Source organism: Protomyctophum parallelum (assembly GCF_964188405.1).
Source record: "Protomyctophum parallelum genome assembly, chromosome: 19".
NCBI lineage: Eukaryota > Metazoa > Chordata > Actinopteri > Myctophiformes > Myctophidae > Protomyctophum > Protomyctophum parallelum.
In genome coordinates this window covers 20,006,254-20,025,411 of record NC_139717.1, presented here as the reverse complement: position 1 = coordinate 20,025,411, position 19,158 = coordinate 20,006,254, and the positions used below count along the sequence as shown (strand labels likewise).

Below are 19,158 nucleotides of genomic sequence, written 5' to 3'. Positions count from 1 at the left end.
CGGCTGTAAACGTTCTCCCTCCAGGCCAAATGGCCAATAATGGATTTAATAATGTAGGTCTCTGCATTGATACGGTCGACATGTGTTCATCTCGTCTCGCTGTCACTCGCTTACATTTTGACTACCGCAAAGCTACCGTTGTAACTTGTAGCCAACTAGCCATTGAAGTACAACAGAGAACGGGGACATTGAGGGGGCAGAAAACAGAGCCCGAGCGCTGTTCATGCAGCCTGGAGTGCGACAAGCTGGGCGGCGCAAATAGCAATTTTAGGCATGTGTGCAACATGACAACTGTTTTAAAGTATTGTACAGTGACAACTACAGTCTCTGTAATGTTTATGTTGTACTATTACTAAAAACGATCTAAAATAAAGGGATTTAAGATCAGAACACGCATTTATTATTATGCAAATTAACCGTTAAAGCTGATAAAAATATCCGGATGTTTCTTAACGGTCGGCTAACCGGTTAACCGGTTAACCCCTGACATCCCTAGTAGCTTGTGAGTTAGTTCGGGCAGACAGGCACTGGTGGAGAGGTGTACTCTACGGTACTATAAACACATGCACCACCGATAGGCGGGGTGGCGACGTGGTCATTATGTGACGTGTCGAACAGCTGACACTGACGACGTGTCGAGCAGCAGCAGCAGCTGACCAGTTTGGCGCTCTATTTAAGATCAGCCCTTTTCATTGGCTGAGCTGTTCTTTCACCCGAGTGTCGCTGAAGCTTGTTTTCTTAGTGCATTGACTCAAGTGCTGTACTTTAAGTACAATGTTGAGGTATTTGTACTTTGCTTGAGTATTTCCAGTTTCCAATACTTTTACTTCTACTCCACTACAGGCAAATGTTTTTACTTTTTAATCCACTACAATTATTATAGATTATAGATGTATAGTGGAGTAATGATTATCATGATTATCAGCTTATTCAGTAAACAATCAAAATAAAGAAAGAAGAAATTACTACTGTATATGTTTATATAGTAATATAGTAAGACGCTAAGGCTAATTGACACCTCTGTACAACAAAAGTATTTACTATTGAACTAAGGTTTTAAAGCCACTGTGCCCTCAGAGTTCAGACAGGCTTCACAATCCTGGCGCTCTCTCAGTAATGGACAAACAGGTCAATAAAACATGCTGTATCTAACTGGGCTAATCTTGATAAACACGTGAAATTAACTGCTATTATAGCACCTCAGGGCACCTAAATAATATGCCATTGTCCTTATGCTCTAGTAAAAGTCGGGCGCATACCTGCTTGTTGTTGCCTTGTTCACAATCTTGTCAAAGAAAAGTCAAGTAATGGTATACAGTATACTCCTATTCGGCAGGCTCTGGCTACAGAAGCATAGGTCCTTGCAGTTGCATCGACGGTTCCAGTTCCCAAAGTGACGGTTTAGTCCATCTCTTAAGCGCTACTACTACTACTGTCAAAACATCCCATGGTACTGCCTTAATCCCCCCCCCCCCCTTTACAGCTGCTTTCCGTGCACGTGGGCGTGCACGTCACACGTGTCATGTGTGTTGTATTTACGCCTAAGTAGGGAGTGAACAAACTCTTTCAGCTGTGACCCAGAAATAGTGATTTGTTGAATGTTGTTGTTGTGGTGATGGTGGTGAGTGACGCCTCACCCAACCCCCCTGTACTACTGTCACTTTAGTATTCAGAGATTATAAAGCCAAAAAAATAAGATCTCACGACTTGAATCTCACATTTTTTGTTATCTATTCTATAGGCTATATAGGTCCCAAGCTGTGATTTTATTTAGACCCAAGGACGATTATACAGATGTCTTCTAAATCCTGACAGTTTTCTGAAAAACCTATGTTTCTATGTCAGCGGTTTCATGTCAAGGATGTCACCCCCAGAATTATCTGTATTTGGCCGCCGACCCCCAGCTGAAAATATGTTGTTCCAGGGACTCCCCAGAAGCAAAGATTTGAGTTAAAAACGTTCACTCTGAAAGGATATATATTCAAAGATTTGAACTAGATTTTCACGATTTTTCAAAAATAGCAGACCTACAAGCTCGTAGTGCCGCGCTATGAGCTTGTAGATCTGCTATTTTTCAATAGCTAAAGTATAACATAATGCTTAAAACACCAAAAGGGGTTCTTAAACCATTAAGAACTGATGCCGATTCTAAAATAAAATAAAATAACGGTTTTCTGAAAAGCCTATGTTTCTATGTCAGTGGTTCTCAAACTATTTCATGTCAAGGACCCCCCCCCCCCCCCCAACATGATAATTATGTATTTGGTCACAGACCATCTATCCTGTTCCAGGGACCTTGAGCTAAAAATGTTTGCTTTAAAGATTTATAAATTAAAAATGTCAGGTTTGCACAAAATGTTCATGTTTTTTTCAGAAATAGCAGATCTACAACCTCGCAGCACATCACGAAGTGACACGATGTGAGCTTGTACATCTGATATTTTTGAACAGCCAAAGTATAAAATATGGTTAAAGTGGTTCAAATCTTAAAATGACAGAGTTGCTTTCCCAGGTTATAATGGGTTAAAGTATGATTTATGTTTTTTAACATTGCTGTTTTGACCCCTTCTAATACAAGTCGGGCAATAAAAAAAAATCTGAAAAACGATAAATAGTTGTAGAAGTTGTAAAAATATGAATAAAATCGAATAAATCAGGCAGTTCAAATGACGAAAGTGCTAGACTATTCCAACGGCCTTGGAGCAGCATTGGAGAACGGTCACCGCGGTCCGTCCGATTTATAATTAGTCGTTCCACACCACAGTGTCGCGTGCCAAAGATGAACAAGCCCGCAATGCATTGCATCCGTGACATGTTGTGAGCTTGCAGCTCCGCTATTTTCGGCCTTAAGTCTAAAATTAGGTGTTATAGGTTCTTTTGTTGTCCTCCTGGGGCAGACACAGGAGTAGCTGTTGCTCAATAGAGGCTCTGAGGTGGAATAGAGGGCAAAGGATTTCAGAAATAATGTAGGCCATATAGTGCTTGGTTCAACATACCAAAACCCATGAAAAAGCCCATTAACACCATGGGGAAAGTATCTGTGTCATAGTAGATTTTGGCTATATATTTATAGCAAGAACACACTTTTCAGATCTAACAGTGGATTAGAGAACAGTGGTCCCAAAACAAATAGCAGATGTACAAGCTCACAGTGTGTCACTTTGTAGTGGTTGTTGCCACACTGCGAGCGAGTACATCTGCTGTTTTTATTTTTTTCTTCTGGGGGTCCGCGCTGCCAAATACATTTAGCCTGGGTAAACCCACTCCCCCTGCTGGACAACATTTCATTCTGCCAGGAGGGGTGAGTCTGGCTAAATGGTAATACAAAGTCCTTAAGATTGTATCAGCTTTGGTACGAGCCAATCCGCGACCGAGCTCAGGGCTCTGTGATTGACAGCGCACGTTGGCCAATCAGGAACGATTTGAGCAGTTGATGACGTGTGAACTCCTCGACTCATTCACAACAACAAACATGGGAATGAGGAAGTAGGAACGGAACGCGTTTAGATGACGCCTCTTGTTTTGATATACGCTGATTGGCTGAAGGGGTTGTCCGTCAACGCTACTCTCCCGCCCCACGGCTAAACAGCCACACAGGCGATTATGCCAGACTCACCCCTCCTGGCAGAATGAAATGTTGTCCAGCAGGGGGAGTGGGTTTACCCAGGCTAAAATACATTAGCATTTTGAAGGTCCTTGGCACAAAAAATAAATAAAATAAAAACGTTTGAGAACCACTGATTTAGATGGCCTTTGCCATGCATGTTGTAACCAGCGTTGTTTTTGGCAGCAATTTTCTATTTTAGTTTAGTCAGTCTTTGGACTGAAACTTCATTTAGCTTTAGTCATATTTTAGTCACCTGGAATGTCTTAGTGTTAGTCTAGTTTTAGTCGACTAAACCTGCAGTCGATTTAGTCGACTAAAATGAATTTTGGCGGACCTTGATGCCGCCGTAATGACTGTTTGTACACTTACTGAAAATAGCCGATCTACAAGCTCACAACACGTCAGCTTGTAGATCTGCTATTTTCAGCATGCAACCAAGTGTAAAATGACTTATACTGGATCTCTTGACCACTAGTCCCTTCCTAGTCATAGTTTTAGTCACCATAGCTTAGTTTTCCTTTAGTTTTCGTCTGTGAAAAAAGGTAGTCGACGAACATTTCTCGTCTTAGTTTTAGTCGACGAAAACAACACATGTTGTAACATATACACCGTAAAACATAATATGATTATCAGTTGTGGAAAAAGTACTCAAATGTTTTATTTAAGTAAAAGTATAAATACTGCAATGTACTAGAAGTACTCCACTACAAGTAAAAGTCCAGAATTAGAAATGTACTTAATAGTAAATTTACAAAAAGGTATTGGTATAAAATGTACTGTAGACAATTGTGAGCTTGTAGATTGGCTATTTTCAAATGGCAGAGAAACGTATATGGGGCTGAAGTGGTAGAGTGAATGTATGCTTTGTAATAATAGTAACTAGTTTTCAAATAAATGTATTGGAGTAAAAGTACAATATTTGGATCTGAGATGTAGTGGAGTAAAAAAACTGTTGATTATCAGCTTATTCAGAAATAAAGAAAGAAGAAATTACTATATGTTTAAATAGCACATATTTTCATTACTTTAGTCTCATGTAAATACTTTCACCATTCCAATACCATATACACACACAACAATTACGCAAGCCGAGATTGAGTACAGTTTGACCCACTGTTTCAAAAGCGAAAGTGTCACTTCTGCATTCCACTCTGTTACAACAATCTATTACAAATAAGACGCGCAAACGCGGGGAAGCGAACGCAGCTCGTGTGTGTGTGGTTGTGTGTGTGTGTGTGTGTGTGTGTGTGTGCTACAGCTGCGCCCTGTGTGTGTGTGTGTGTGTGTGTGTGCTACAGCTGCGCCCTCTGGTGGCGGGCGGGTGGTGTAACAGCGTGACACACACACACACACACACACACACACACACACAGACATTCAGCCCTTGCTGTCATAGTAAGTGGCTCACTGCGTTCGCAAAAACTGTGCGTGCGTGCGTGCGTGCGTCTTAAAACCTTTCTGTGGCCGTGACAAAACATGCCCCAAGACAATGGCGGGCTCTGGGCCAATAGGAGAGCGTATTTTCGAGAGGTCTGAACCAATCGGTGTGTTCGCACCGAAGGTGTGGCATCAAACAGCAGCCCACACTAGTAACAAGACAGTAAGTAGACTAAAGACTGAGGTCTTGACTTGTCTTGGAACCCCTTTTGGTGTTAGCACTATGTTATGCTTTAGCTATTGAAAAATAGCAGATCTACAAGCTCATAGCGCGCCACCGAGTGGCGCGCTACGAGCTTGTAGGTCTGCTATTTTTGGAAAATCTAAGAGCGACTGACGTAGAAGACATTTTTAGAATCTGATCTCAGGTCAGAATGGAAAACTGTCAGGATGCAGAAGACATTTTTAGAATCTGATCTCAGGTCAGAATGGGTTAAGGGCCTTGCAAACGGGGAGCGATAAAACGCGCCCATAGTTCCTTTTCAATGAGACCCGCGTTTTTGCTCGGAGAAGTCGCGGCGCGACAACGCAAGCGTGTTTACGTGAGCGAGCGTGGTCCCGTGAATGTGTTGACGCGTGAAACCCATGAATGTCTTTAGTTCATCTGCACAGGGAAGATGCCGTTATTAAGGGGCAGAGGCCTGCTGAAGCCTAGCTGTGGGCCTGACTGAGGAGGTGGCCTGTCATTAATCCTGTTGATTGGTTAGAACTTAATGGGGAGCATCTTGGGTGGATTTGCTATCATGCTGTGGTTGGTTGATTAGAACTGGAAGGGTGACTGCAGAGAACAAGGGAAACAGACCAGTGGGTCTGAGAGATATATTGTCCATGGTCCACACTGGCCTGTTTGTACATTTTTTGCTGTCCCAAATCTAAATAAATTAAAAAATATATAGAAATAGCCGATCTACAAGCTCGCAACACGGTGCGAATAGCGACGCATTGTGTGCTTGTAGATCTGCTATTTTCACTAGTTTGGGTCCTGGGCAAACATCTAATCTAAAACTAAGACGAAAACTGTTCGTCAACTACCTTTTTCCACTGACGAAAACTAAATGGAAACTAAATAAAAAATAAGCTATAATGACTAAAACTAAGACTAAATAAATATACTGACAATTTCGTCAGCAAATAAAAACTAGACTAAAATGTTAGGAAGGGACTAGTGGACAAGAGATCCAGTATAAGTCATTTTACAATTGGTTGCATGCTGAAAAGAGCCGATCTACAAGCTTGTGTAGGGTAAAAACGGCATTACGATGGCATCAAGGCCCGCCAAAATACATTTTAGTCGACTAAATCAACTGTAGACTAAAGCATTCCAGGTGACTAAAATGTGACTTTTCATTAAAACTAAATGAAAACTATTCAAGAGACTATGACTAAAACTAAAATCAAAATTTGCTGCCCAAAACAACACTGCATGGGAAGCAGTGACCCACACAGTAACCCCCAACTGCTCCTGGCACCCGTTAACACCCACCACTGCTCCAAAAGAAAATTCTGAATATAAATCATTGAATATATATTTCAGAGCGAACATTTTTAATGAAAGTATTTGCTTCTGGGGGTCCCTGGAACTACATATTTTGAGATGGGGGGTCCGTGGCCCAATAGAGATAATTCTGGGGGTCCTTGACATGAAAAAGGTTGAGCACCGCTGACATAGAAACAGAGGTTTTTCAGAAAAAAATTAGGATTTAGAAGCCTTCTTTTATCAACGTCAGGCCTCAAACAAAAAATAAAAATTCAGATATTTTTTTCTTTTCTGAACTCGTACTCCTTGCTGTTCACTTCCTTGTTTGCGGCTCAGAAAGAATGCCTCGTATCTCCTAATCTAGGTAACCCTGTATACATTTAGACCATTTGAAAATAATATACAATCTCAACAAAAGGGGGGGGGGGGATCAAATAAAATGGAGAATGAAATAACAGAAATATTGCCATAATAGACAAAGCATACAATATAGGATTGAAGTTGTTATGGAGGGGGGGGGGAGGCCAAGGGCCATACCGTACATTGAAAACACAGCTGTGGGCAATATGCCAGACGAGAGCAATATGCCAGCTTCCTCCGTTGTTACATAACATATTCAGCAACTTCCCAGTCAGAGGTTTGGACCTTGTTGTCAACTTGCCGCTGACACTTGATGCATGTATGTCAGACTCACTCACACACACACACACACACACACACACACACACACACACACACACACACACACACACACACACACACACACACACACACACACACACACACACACACACACACACACACACACACACACACACACACACACACACACACACACACACACACACACACACACACACACACACACACACACACACACACACACACACACACACACACACACACACACACACACCCCCGCTGACATTGATAGGTGATTTTTCAGACCGGTTTTTAAAAGGAAGCCAGTGATTTGTTTGTTTTGAGGGAAGGGGGCAGGGTATTTCACACCCGAGTGGCAGTGCTGTGGAAAGTGAATTTACCCTTATTTTGTTCTATATGTGGGTGGCACCAGATCATTATTTATACTCCCTCTAGTGAAGTTGAGAACTGTCTCTTTACCGCTGCCATTGGGTCATGACAGCGCTTACCATCATGCTTAAAACTAAACAAAATAAGTGTAACGAGAGACATGTGGGCTTGTCTCGTGTGCGTGTGTGTGTGTGCGTGTCAGTTGAGGTTGGGTCTACAGCAGTGGCTCTTAAAGAGGGGTCCTTGGGGGGAGTGTTCCACAGGGTCTATGCTATGATGACAAAAACTAAGACTAAATATATTGACAATTTTGTCGACCAAAAAAAAACTAGACTAAAATGATAGGAAGGGACTGGTGGACAAGAGAGCCAGTATAAGTAAAAGACGTTTTACACTTGGTTGCATGCTAGTCATTACGACGGCATCAAGGCCCACCCAAATTAATTGTAGTCGACTAAAGCAACTGTAGATTTAGTTGACTAAAATCTTATGATATTTAGTCGGCAAAAACTAGACTAACATTAAAGCATTTCAGGTGACTAAAATGTGACTAAAACTAAATGAAAACTATTCAAAAAAACTGAAATTTAAAAAAAAATCCTGTCAAAAACAACACTACGGCGGTGCAACTAAGAGAAAGGTGAAACATATCTTTGCAGTTTGCACGGAGACGGAACGTCCGACTATACAATGCGAGCAAAAGTACACAAGCATAACTGCGGCGCCATTGTGGACTTAAGGTGTGGACAACAGAGAGACAGATACAGAGACCTGCAACCAGACCAGAGTTATAGGGTTTAGCTGGAGTGACCTGCAACCAGACCAGAGTTATAGGGTTTAGCTGGAGTGCCAGCTATAGCTAGCCTGAAGAAGGACATTTATTGTTTCTATCTTTGTCGCAAATGTGTGTCGTCTCTGTCAGGTGGAAAGCTTATCATTATGTCCAAAACGGTTACTGTTCAGGATTCAAATTATTATAGTTTTTTTTTTGCAAAAGTAGCAGATCTAAGCTCAAGCTTGCAGATCCCGGCCCCGATGGCTTCTCTGCCTGTTTCTACAAAAAATTTGCTGCACAACTCGCTCCCTTACTTTTAGAGGTTTTTAATCACTCCTTAGATCACGGTGTTTTACCACCAACCTTAAATCAGGCTCTAATTTCCCTCATCTTAAAAAAAGACAAAGACCCCAGACTATGCAGCAGCTATAGACCTATTAGTCTGCTTAATAATGATGTTAAACTCCTGGCAAAGATATTGGCAAACCGGCTCGATGCATGTCTCCCCAATATAATTTCTCAGGACCAAACAGGCTTTGTCTCAGGTCGCCAACTATCCTCCAGTGTTCGCAGGCTCCTAAATGTCGTTCTGTCGCCTTCTAGCTCTCAAGAATCAGAGATGATAATCTCGCTAGACGCAGAAAAAGCGTTCGATCGTGTTGAGTGGCAATACTTATTCAGGACTTTGCAGAAATTTGGCTTCGGTACAAAATTTATCTCTTGGATTCAGCTTCTTTATTCGGCTCCATTGGCCAGCGTTAAATCGAACTCTGATGTCTCTTCAGCTTTTCCCCTTACACGTGGTACACGCCAAGGCTGCCCCTTGTCACCCCTATTGTTCGCGTTAGCTATAGAGCCCTTATCCATTGCTCTAAAAAGCTCTACATTGTTTTCAGGCATAAGGAGAGGAGGAATTGAGCATAAAGTGGCACTATATGCAGATGACCTACTCTTATTTGTCCAAAACCCTGTTAGTTGTGCCGATAACATTGTTAATTTATTGAACAACTTTGGATCCTTCTCAGGTTATAAGCTGAACATTGCCAAAAGTGTATGCTTCCCTGTTAACCACCTAGCCAAATCAATCCCCCCTGGTGCGCTACCCTTCAATTTTTCTTTAAATAACTTTAAATACCTGGGTATAACCGTATGTCACTCACTCAGCTCGCTACACAAGGAGAATTACACAACACTAATTGAAAAAGTTAAATTAGATCTTCAAAGGTGGAATAAGCTTCCTCTCTCACTGGTGGGCCGCATTGAAACAATTAAAATGAATATACTGCCACGCCTCCTTTTTCTTTTTCAAACCCTCCCCCTTTTTTTGCCCAAATCTTTTTTTAACTCACTTGATAAAATCCTATCATCATTTATGTGGGCCAATAAACCCCCTAGAATCACAAAAGCCACTCTCCAAAGACCTAAACAAGACGGCGGACTTGCCTCACCTAACATGCTTTTTTATTATTGGGCATCAAATATTTTAATGATGAAGAAATGGTGCCACTCTGTCGAGATCTGGTGTGATATGGAAGCTAAATCCTGCACATCCTCTCTTCCAGCATTACTTTTTGCCCCCCTACCAACACGCTATTCCCAGTATACCAACAACCCAGTAGTTCTCTCTTCATTGAAAATTTGGAATCAGTTTAGACAACACTTTGAGTTAAAATCCCCATCAGTCCTTATGCCTATTTGCAAAAACCATTTGTTTCCATCCTCCTCTTTGGACTCAACATATAGTAAGTGGAAGGAGAAGGGCCTTATCTCTTTTAGGGATCTATACAGAGATGGGTTATTTATCTCTCTCGGAGAACTTGCCACCAAATTGAATAACCAAAATAGTTTTTTCAGATTTTTTCAAATACGCAACTTTGCAAGCACCCATTTTACACCCTTCCCCAGGTTACCTGAAAATACCCTAGTGGAGTCCATAATGTCTGCAGCAGATTCTATGTCTAATATCTCATCAATTTATAATGCTCTTGTTTCCTTTAGAAAAACCTCTCTACTTGGGTTGAGGGGCACATGGGAGGATGAACTTGGGACTGAGTTGAGCGAGGAATACTGGGCTGATGTGCTGTCCAGGATTAACAATTCATGTGCCTGCGCTCGTATGTGCCTTATCCAATTGAAAGTGGTTCATAGGATTCATTACACTAAAGCTAAGCTTAGCAGACTATTCCCAGATACAAATGACTCATGTAACAGATGCCTTCATTCCCCTGCAAACCACACGCACACTTTTTATTCCTGTTCAAAGCTTGCCTCTTTTTGGAAATTCTTTTTTGATACACTCAGTCTGGTCATGGGATTCTCTGTACCACCCTGTCCTTCCATAGCTATCTTTGGTGTGTCCCCTGTAGGAAGCAGATTCAATAGATTCCAGGCCGATGTGGTTGCTTTTTCCTCCCTTATAGCCAGGCGTCGCATATTGCTCCACTGGAAGAGCCCTAATCCTCCTGATGTGTCATCATGGCTAAAAGATTTGTCATCCTTTATCCATTTGGAAAAAATCAAATACACGGTTAGAGGCTCATTGAATAACTTCTACAGAACCTGGGACCCATTTCTCACATACATTAATTCCTTGACCACAATTTAAGTAGAAACTAATTTCAATACCCCCCCCCCCCTCTACTGCGAGTATGCGTATATGTGTACGTGCATGTATGTGTGATCGGACCTGTTTATGTATGTAGATGTAGACATGTACAGTATGTATGTATGTATGTGTATGTATACATTCGTAAATGAAATAGCTTAATTTTTATTTATTTTTTATTTCTTTCGTCACATTGCTTCCATTATTGCTAGCATTTAATTTTAATTATTTTAATGCATGTATCTCAAGTACAGTAATTTATTCTGTTTCCCCCGGGGCATGGGAGGGCGAGGGCGGGTGGATAGTTAGGGTCTGTTTTGTTTTGTTTCCCTTTGTTCTGTTCATTGTTTTGTTGTGTCTCTTGTTTCATCCCCCATGTTTCGTTTGTGGTCATATGTCTTGTATTTTAAAATGGAAAAAACCCAATAAAAATATATAAAAAAAAAAAAAAAAAGCTTGCAGATCTGCTACTTTTGATGCTTTTGGGTGTGACGCTGCAGAATGATCAAGTAGGGGGCACGAGCGCACACACAGACACATTTAACATCTTTAGTTGCATTCACATTTTACAAGAAATTGTTGAACACAAACAATAGTGGATGCGCAAACTTGGAAAACTCTACAAGTTAAACATTATTTATTTACATTATTGAAAAGGTCTGCTATTTTTTTTAAATCGTTAAAAAAAAATTACGTCAGCCCTAAATGGGTTAGTGGCCAACAGTATAAGACAGAGGTTGTACTGGCCAGCTCCCAGGTTTTAATGTGTGTTTCTATGTGCAGGTTTTAATGTGTGTTTCTATGTGCAGGTTTTAATGTGTGTTTCTATGTGCAGGTTTTAATGTGTGTTTTCATTGTGCAGGTTTTAATGTGTGTTTCCATTGTGCAGGTTTTAATGTGTGTTTCCATTGTGCAGGGCGTTGCTGAAAATGAGCTACTACCCTGGGTAAATAAAGGGGGGGGGGGGGGATTATGAAGGGAAAAAAAGGAGCACACAATATGTAAAATGAATGCCGTTTCATTCATATTATGCCTGCTGTTCTACAGACTGTCCAACCAGTTGAGGAAATCACAGATTGAGGCTTTAACCGTTACTTTGACATATCCCAGCAAATTAAGATTTTATGGAAGATGCTTCTGAACAAAATTGCCACTTTCATCTGAAGTGGTGAAAATGGCCTCATCTTAAAATAATTACTATAATCTACCAGATCTCAATGTGTCTCGGATGCACTGAGAGATGGTATAGATTTAAGCAATAAGCCACGAGAGGTCTCAGGTTACCGGGTATTTTACAATGTTTGTGGGCGTAGGCAGACCCGACGCGCAGAGGAGGGTCTTCTACCAGCCATTGTAAAATACCCGGTAAGCTGGGGCCTCGAGTGGCTTATTGCTTTTCTAAAACATATAGCAATATTAACCCAATAAAACTATTAAATTCACAGAAGTATAGCTACGCTTTGCGCCACCACTTCCTTGTTTTGCTCGGCAAGTAGGCTATGTGACGGGAGAATAGCGCTTGATGTCTTTACGGGGCTGCCTGGAGCCACACATTCACATTCACAGTCATATGAGCCGGGCGGTGCTTAGACGCCCGCACGGCATGGGTTCATAAGGCAATCAAGCGCTCCCCTTCCCCAGTAAAGCTACAGAGATGCGGAATCAGCTGGGAATGATATAAAGTGATTGAAGGTGTGGGTTATCGGTGAAATTTACAACGGTCACGAGACGGTAACCAGCCAATCAGAATCAAGTATTGGGACTAACCGTTTTAGAATGGCTATTTTGAGTATTTTCGCTGTGCAACAGGCTTCCATAGAGGACTTCTGAGCAATTTTATCCATGTATTCCTGGCCGTTTCTCACCGTGCAACACCCTCACACTATGGAGCATGAATTATGCTTTCGGGAGTTGGGACACTATATGGGAATTGCCATTGCCTATACTTACAATTGTTATTCCATTTATTTTGTCCTAGCAATGTACTTTAATTCCAGTTAACCTCCAGAGTGCCAGTGTGGTCCGGTCAAGGCCGAATTACGGATATCAGTTGCGGAGAATTTGTTCCCCAACTAATTACTGGTATCCGGATGGCTGATCTATTGTGCTGCAAACACACACCCACTAAAACTAAGACGAAAAATGTTCGTCGACTACCTTTTTCCACTGACGAAAACTAAATGGAAACTAAATGAAAACTAAGCTATGATGACTAAAAATATTAATATACTGACAATTTCGTCAAAAAATTTAAATATACTAAAATGTTAGGAAGGGACTAGTGGACAAGAGATCAAGTATAAGTCATTTTACACTTGGTTGCATGCTGAAAATAGACGATCTACAAGCTCACAACGCGTCGCGCTGCGACACATTGTGTTGTCTATTTTCGCACTGTACACTGAGACTGTACAGTACGTACGTGCTCCCAAAAAGCACGTAGCCTCCGTTGGCTGTCAATAGGACTCATGGAAAACCGGGTTGATCCCCACAGTCTAATTCCAGTGGAAACACATGAAAGTCGTACGTGCGCACACTGTGAGCAGAAACCCCTCGCACAATGACCTGCTTGGATTGGAAAAGAACACAATCAAAGCCTCAAGCCTCAGCTGTTCTGCTGCAGCCGCCGGTAGTCTTTCAAACCCAACGCAAGCTGTCGGGGCTCACACACACTGCAATGAAAATAGACAGGCGCGTGTGTGTGTGTGTGTGTGTGTGTGTGTGTGTGTGTGTGTGTGTGTGTGTGTGTGTGTGTGTGTGTGTGTGTGTGTGCGTGTTTGTGCCAAATGTCCCTAGTAGAATTAGAGAAATTGACATTGCGAGGATATCCTTGTCCTTATCAGAGAAATAGTTGTTTTGTGGTTGAAAAACATTTTAGAGCTATATAGGCTTAGGTAGTAGTCATCGTAGTTTAGGGGCTACGCTTGGGAGTTATATGCATGATTTATAAGTTAACCTACTTAACCCATTTAGGCCTGACCTCATTTTTGTTTTTAATTCTTCTAAATCCTCCAGTTTTCTGAAATTAATAATAATAGCTAAATTATAATAATAATGTTTAAAACACCAAAAGGGGTTCCCCCCCAAAATGGGTTTTAAATTGCACCCCGGAGCACCCCATGCATCGAAAACAGCCGATCAACAATTCAAATCAAAAAGTGTCGAATCACTTGTTGTCTCAAGACACTTCACATTATGTAGCAGAGTGTCTCACAACCTCAGCCTGACGGCCAAAAAGCCTAATATCTCCACCTGAGCTACAGGGATATCCCTTTGACTTAGTGGTTAAAGATGTTAGCTTTCCACCGGGGAGACCCGGGTTCGATTCCCGGGTGTTACACATATATAGAGCAGAGAGTCACACCCGGCCTGCTGCTGAAGCATGCATTTGTTTTGTGACAGTGGCAACGAAAAACGTAACTGGAAGACATAGTCATAGTCTCTTGAATAGTTTTAGTCACATTTTAGTCACCTGGAATGTTTTAGCGCTAGTCTAGTTTTAGTCGACTAAATATCATACGATTTTAGTCAACTAAATCCACAGTTGATTTAGTCAAACAAAATGTATTTAGGCGAGCCTTAATGCCGTCGTAATGACTGGTTTTACACTTGCTGAAAATAGCTGATCAAGCTCACAACACGTCGCGTTGTGAGCTTGTAGATCTGCTATTTTCAGCATGCAACCAAGTGTAAAATGACTTATACTGGATCTCTTGTCCACTAGTCCCTTCCTAACATTTTTTGTCTAGTTTTTATTTGTTGACGGAATTGTCAATATATTTAGTCTTATAGTTTTAGTCACCATAGCTTAGTTTTAATTTACTTTCCATTTAGTTTCTGACTTGAAAAAGGTTAGTCAACGAACATTTTTCGTTTTAGTTTTAGTCGACGAAATCAACACTGCTGAAAGAAACAGGGTTGGGGCGGCCATCTGCCTTGAACGTGTCGGGGGGAGGGGGAGGGGGATAAGGAGAGACAGAGGGAGATACAGACAGCGCTCACAGCATGTCGCAGCACACGACAACTTGTGAGCTTGTAAATCTATTTACAGCTTCAGAGTTAGGATTAAAAATCGCCTTTCATAAAAATCGCCATTTTAAAATGTTAAAGGACCACTTCACCACTTTCCAACCTACCTTCATATAATTGGTCCTCACTAATGTTCATGATAAAATAAATGCCACAATTATTTTCTACTCGGTCTGTGTCTCATAGGAGGGCTATGGGCAGTTCAGAAACCCGTCCACCAGTGACTTAATCGATGGGGAATCCGAGCTAATAGAAACTGCAGGCTTTTATACAGTATTCCTGAAAATTTGCAGTGCGATAATGGAAGCCATCATTCTCACGATAATACATAACAATCTATATATTTTTTTTAAATATTGTTTAAAAATAAATGGTTTCTGAACTGCCCACAGCCAAAAATATTGTGGTATTTTATCATGAACATTAGCGAGGACCAATTATATGAAGACAAGTTGAAAAGTGGTGAAGTGGTCGTTTAATGCCCTCACAAGTAGTAGTAGTGTAGTAGTAGTAGTAGGGCTTATGAAAGGTTCTCACCTAAATTAATAAATAAGTAGTACGTTAAACAGAGTAATCAAACATAAGTTTTGACAAACAACAAATGTGTGTGCGTGTGTGTGTGCGTGTGTGTGTGTGTACACAAGTTGTGTTTGTGTTGTGGTGCTGGCTAGCTTGCCAAGCTCCCTTGTCCCTCGCCCCTTGTCGCCACCGTGCAGGCATGGCTATCGCTCAGGCTTTGTTTTGGGTATAGTGCCCTTCAACTCGCCCTAAATGTCAAAAGACCGAGCAGATCATGTTTACTGTGGGACTCTGCATGGAGCCGGCCATCGCGAAGAGGGTCCGTCGTGTTTGAACGTGTCTATGTCTGTCTGTCTGTCTGTGTGTATGTGCGTGCGTGCATGTATGCACCGCCCTCCGGAGTTAACTGCGGGACCAATCAGCGCCAAATGAATTGCGCAAGCTTCCAGCAGACCACATGAGTAAAGTAGTAGTAACCTCCGGTATCCACATTATGTTCTATACCCAACCCTTTTCAGGTCGAGACCCCCAAAAAGTACTCATTATGTAGAATGTTCTGTTTGTTTCACAAGATAGCATAATTATTGCAACCGCAAGTCGCATTTGCTATGAAATCGTGCATTTCCCGTCAGTCATTCACAGTTTGGTTTGGTCAGTTTGGTTGGTTGGTCACCCCAGGCATGCATGACCATAATCACCATATATGGTCATACCTTGTGACATCATCAATATTAAGCCCATATATGGAGATCCCTGATGTCATCAATATTGGCCGCCAAAAACTCTACATCTGACGTCAAACCCTTAGATCTCCATATATGGAGGTTCTGACATTCCATATGTTGATCCTTCCCCATCCATCCTTCCTCTTCGATGTCTCCTGTCTATTCAGTATTTTAGCTGTGACGTGAGCGCCCCCTCCTGAGATACTTCCGGGTCCTACTTTTGTGTCGCTTTTGTGTCCCCATGGAGTTATACTGTGACGCTCCGTCGGACTAAATTCTTTGACGAAAACAACCACAAAAGTCTCATTTTACCGCTTTCCTCGCAACAACAAAGCTGCGCTGCTCTCCAAAATCTGGCTGTGACAGGCCGTCTGCCCCACATGGAATACTATCGCCATTTTATTTTATTGTGTCAACTAAATCCTCATTAATGCAAACTAGATTCAACATACTCAAGCCTGCACACATTCTAAATATACCCCAGAAATATTTTACCGAGCAAATGGACTGTTGCCACCTTCAATAATAATGATAATAATAGTCTTTATTGTCTCCACATCATATATTTTTGTTGTCATGGACACTTGTACAAAACATAAATAATTCTACTCGAGTTGGAAGCATTAAGACCCATTTTAACCCTCTATGGCTTCCTTTCTGAAAAATAACGTCAATTTAAAAAGATTCACGCGTTTAGATATTCTATTTACAATGGGATGCGGACGGGAGCTGGTGCCACTTGGACCCGGACGTAACGTAGCACTACAAAATGACGTCGGACTTAAATACTGAATAGACGGGCCTGCCCCAAAGTTATTAGTGCAGCCGGAAAAACTAGAGTTCTCAACAGGAAATTAAGGCCCGGCCCTAACTGGGCCATAATCAAACCATGTACACTCAAGACACTGCCCCCGCTGCCACCCTTAATAATAATAATAATAATAATAACTTGAATTTATATAGCGCCTTTCAAGAAACCCAAGGGCCGTTTTACAATACATGTAGAAAAAACAAACAACGAACTATTTGCCAAAAGCCTGAGTGAACAAATGTCTCTTCAGTGCCGACTTGAAAGAGTCCAATGTATAGGCATCTGGCAGAGAGAGTTCCAAAGGGCAGGGGCTGCCTTAGATCTCCATATATGGAGCCGACCTGTTCTGACATTCCCTATGTTGATCTGATCTCATCTAACCCTGTAAACTCAAGACACACTCCATATATGGCCAGTACAGATTAATTCCATATGTTGATCTGACCCCCCCCCCCCCCCCCCGCCATGCCAAAGCGCCAGCGCTCGCCCAGCAGTCTGCCATCACCCAGGCAGATGCGTGCCCTCGCCCTCAGGCGTCTTACTGGTGTATAATAAATAAAATGAATTAAAAACTTTTGAAAATATAGCAGATCTACAAGCTCACAACACGACGTTCAAAAAGTCAAAGTTTAAATAGGGCTGAAGTGATTAATGCATGTTTAGCAATAATAGGCTAATTCAAATCAACAAAGTAACTACGCTTTCAAATAATTGTAGTGGAGTAAAATGTATAGGCTATAACATTTGCCTCTGAGATGTAGGCCTATGGAGTATATTCCTAAAAAACATATTGAAAATTGGAAACACAAAGTTCCCACTTCATGATTCTACGTGCAAAACGTGTGTGTGCAGCTGCTGTGCACAAAACGTGACACAGTGCATGCGTCTGAGTGTGTCATCACAAATTGAAGGGACTGGTGATGACTCCCATCCTCAATACAATGATTAATGTTGTCCCCTTTAGAATAGATAATAAATAACAAAAGTATTACTTTACACATAAGTCAGCTTGGCAATATAGAGTTATAAGTTATAACACTTATATGAAACACCCCCCCCCCCCCCCTCCCATCTACTCCAAGTATGGGAACCTAATGTCCAATTAATGTCTCAAGCCTATACACAAATTAATCAATGGGAATACCCTTAGCCCTTAGGGGCTTTTAATCAGACTTGTCAAAAAAAGTAATCAATCAATCGCTCGAAAGACAATCTATTTACTTGACTTAAGGCTATACAAGTATACAGCCTGCAGGCTATGTAGTTTTCCAACAAATACGTGACCATTACTACGTTACGCATGGATATATAGGCTATAATGCTAAATCATTGCACGGCAGGCCTAAACACGACAACTAAAAGGTGCGCATATTGAATGATCTCACAAACAAGTTCGTCATTAAAGTATGTATAAGTCTGCAACTTTAGAATTTCCATGCACAACATCCTGATAGACGTTTGTTCACAAACTTCACAGACATGAGTCGAGAGCATGCTCTGCGTGTGCGTGTGTGCGCGCGCTGTGCAAAGCGCAAATGATTCATTTTAATCCATGCATGCAACGCGTTGCTGTAACACGAACCAAAAATATACAAATACAAAATCTTGCATGTTTATCCAGAGCAGCTGTCAGTCAGTCAGTCAGTCATTCAAACACTTACCAGCTGTCTGTTTGTTGTTATTCGCCCTTCAATGAATGGCTGCTTGTTTTGCTCTCTTTCCAGCGAGGTAAAAAAAAGGGGCTGGATCACTGCTGCAGTCAGTGTTTCTATTATTAGTATTATTTTTTACAACGCACTAAATCTAACCAACATTTGGGTATAATGTTTCCTCGCCACAGTCAGTCGCCCTTGACTCAATGTTGAATTTGTTTTGTCCCCAAACTTTGTTGTGATCCGATCCCTCCTCCTCCCACTCCCACCATGAGGAGTCAGGACTCTGTCCGGACACAACAAGTACAACTTTACACAGACACCATGCGTTGCCAGATCCTACAGGCTGCTACGGGTAGTACGGGCTATTTGAAAACACTACTAGACGATCCACACAACTACAAACTCACACTGCTATTAAAGGACAAATAATAATAATAATAATAATATATATATATATTTTTTAATAATTTAACAAGACAAATGGCG

The 19,158-nt window shown here is 41.5% G+C and overlaps 1 protein-coding gene across 1 annotated transcript in view; it reads right to left on the bottom strand.

The window, feature by feature from the left end:
• Window positions 1-18,920, bottom strand: part of coq8aa (coenzyme Q8A-a) — a 42,409-nt gene extending 23,489 nt beyond the window's left edge. Inside the window, exon 1 of the mRNA XM_083790175.1 lies at window positions 18,679-18,920. The gene's annotated coding sequence lies outside the window, so the exon portion shown is untranslated. The remainder of the gene's footprint in view (window positions 1-18,678) is intronic.
• Between the last annotated feature and the right edge of the window lie 238 nt (window positions 18,921-19,158).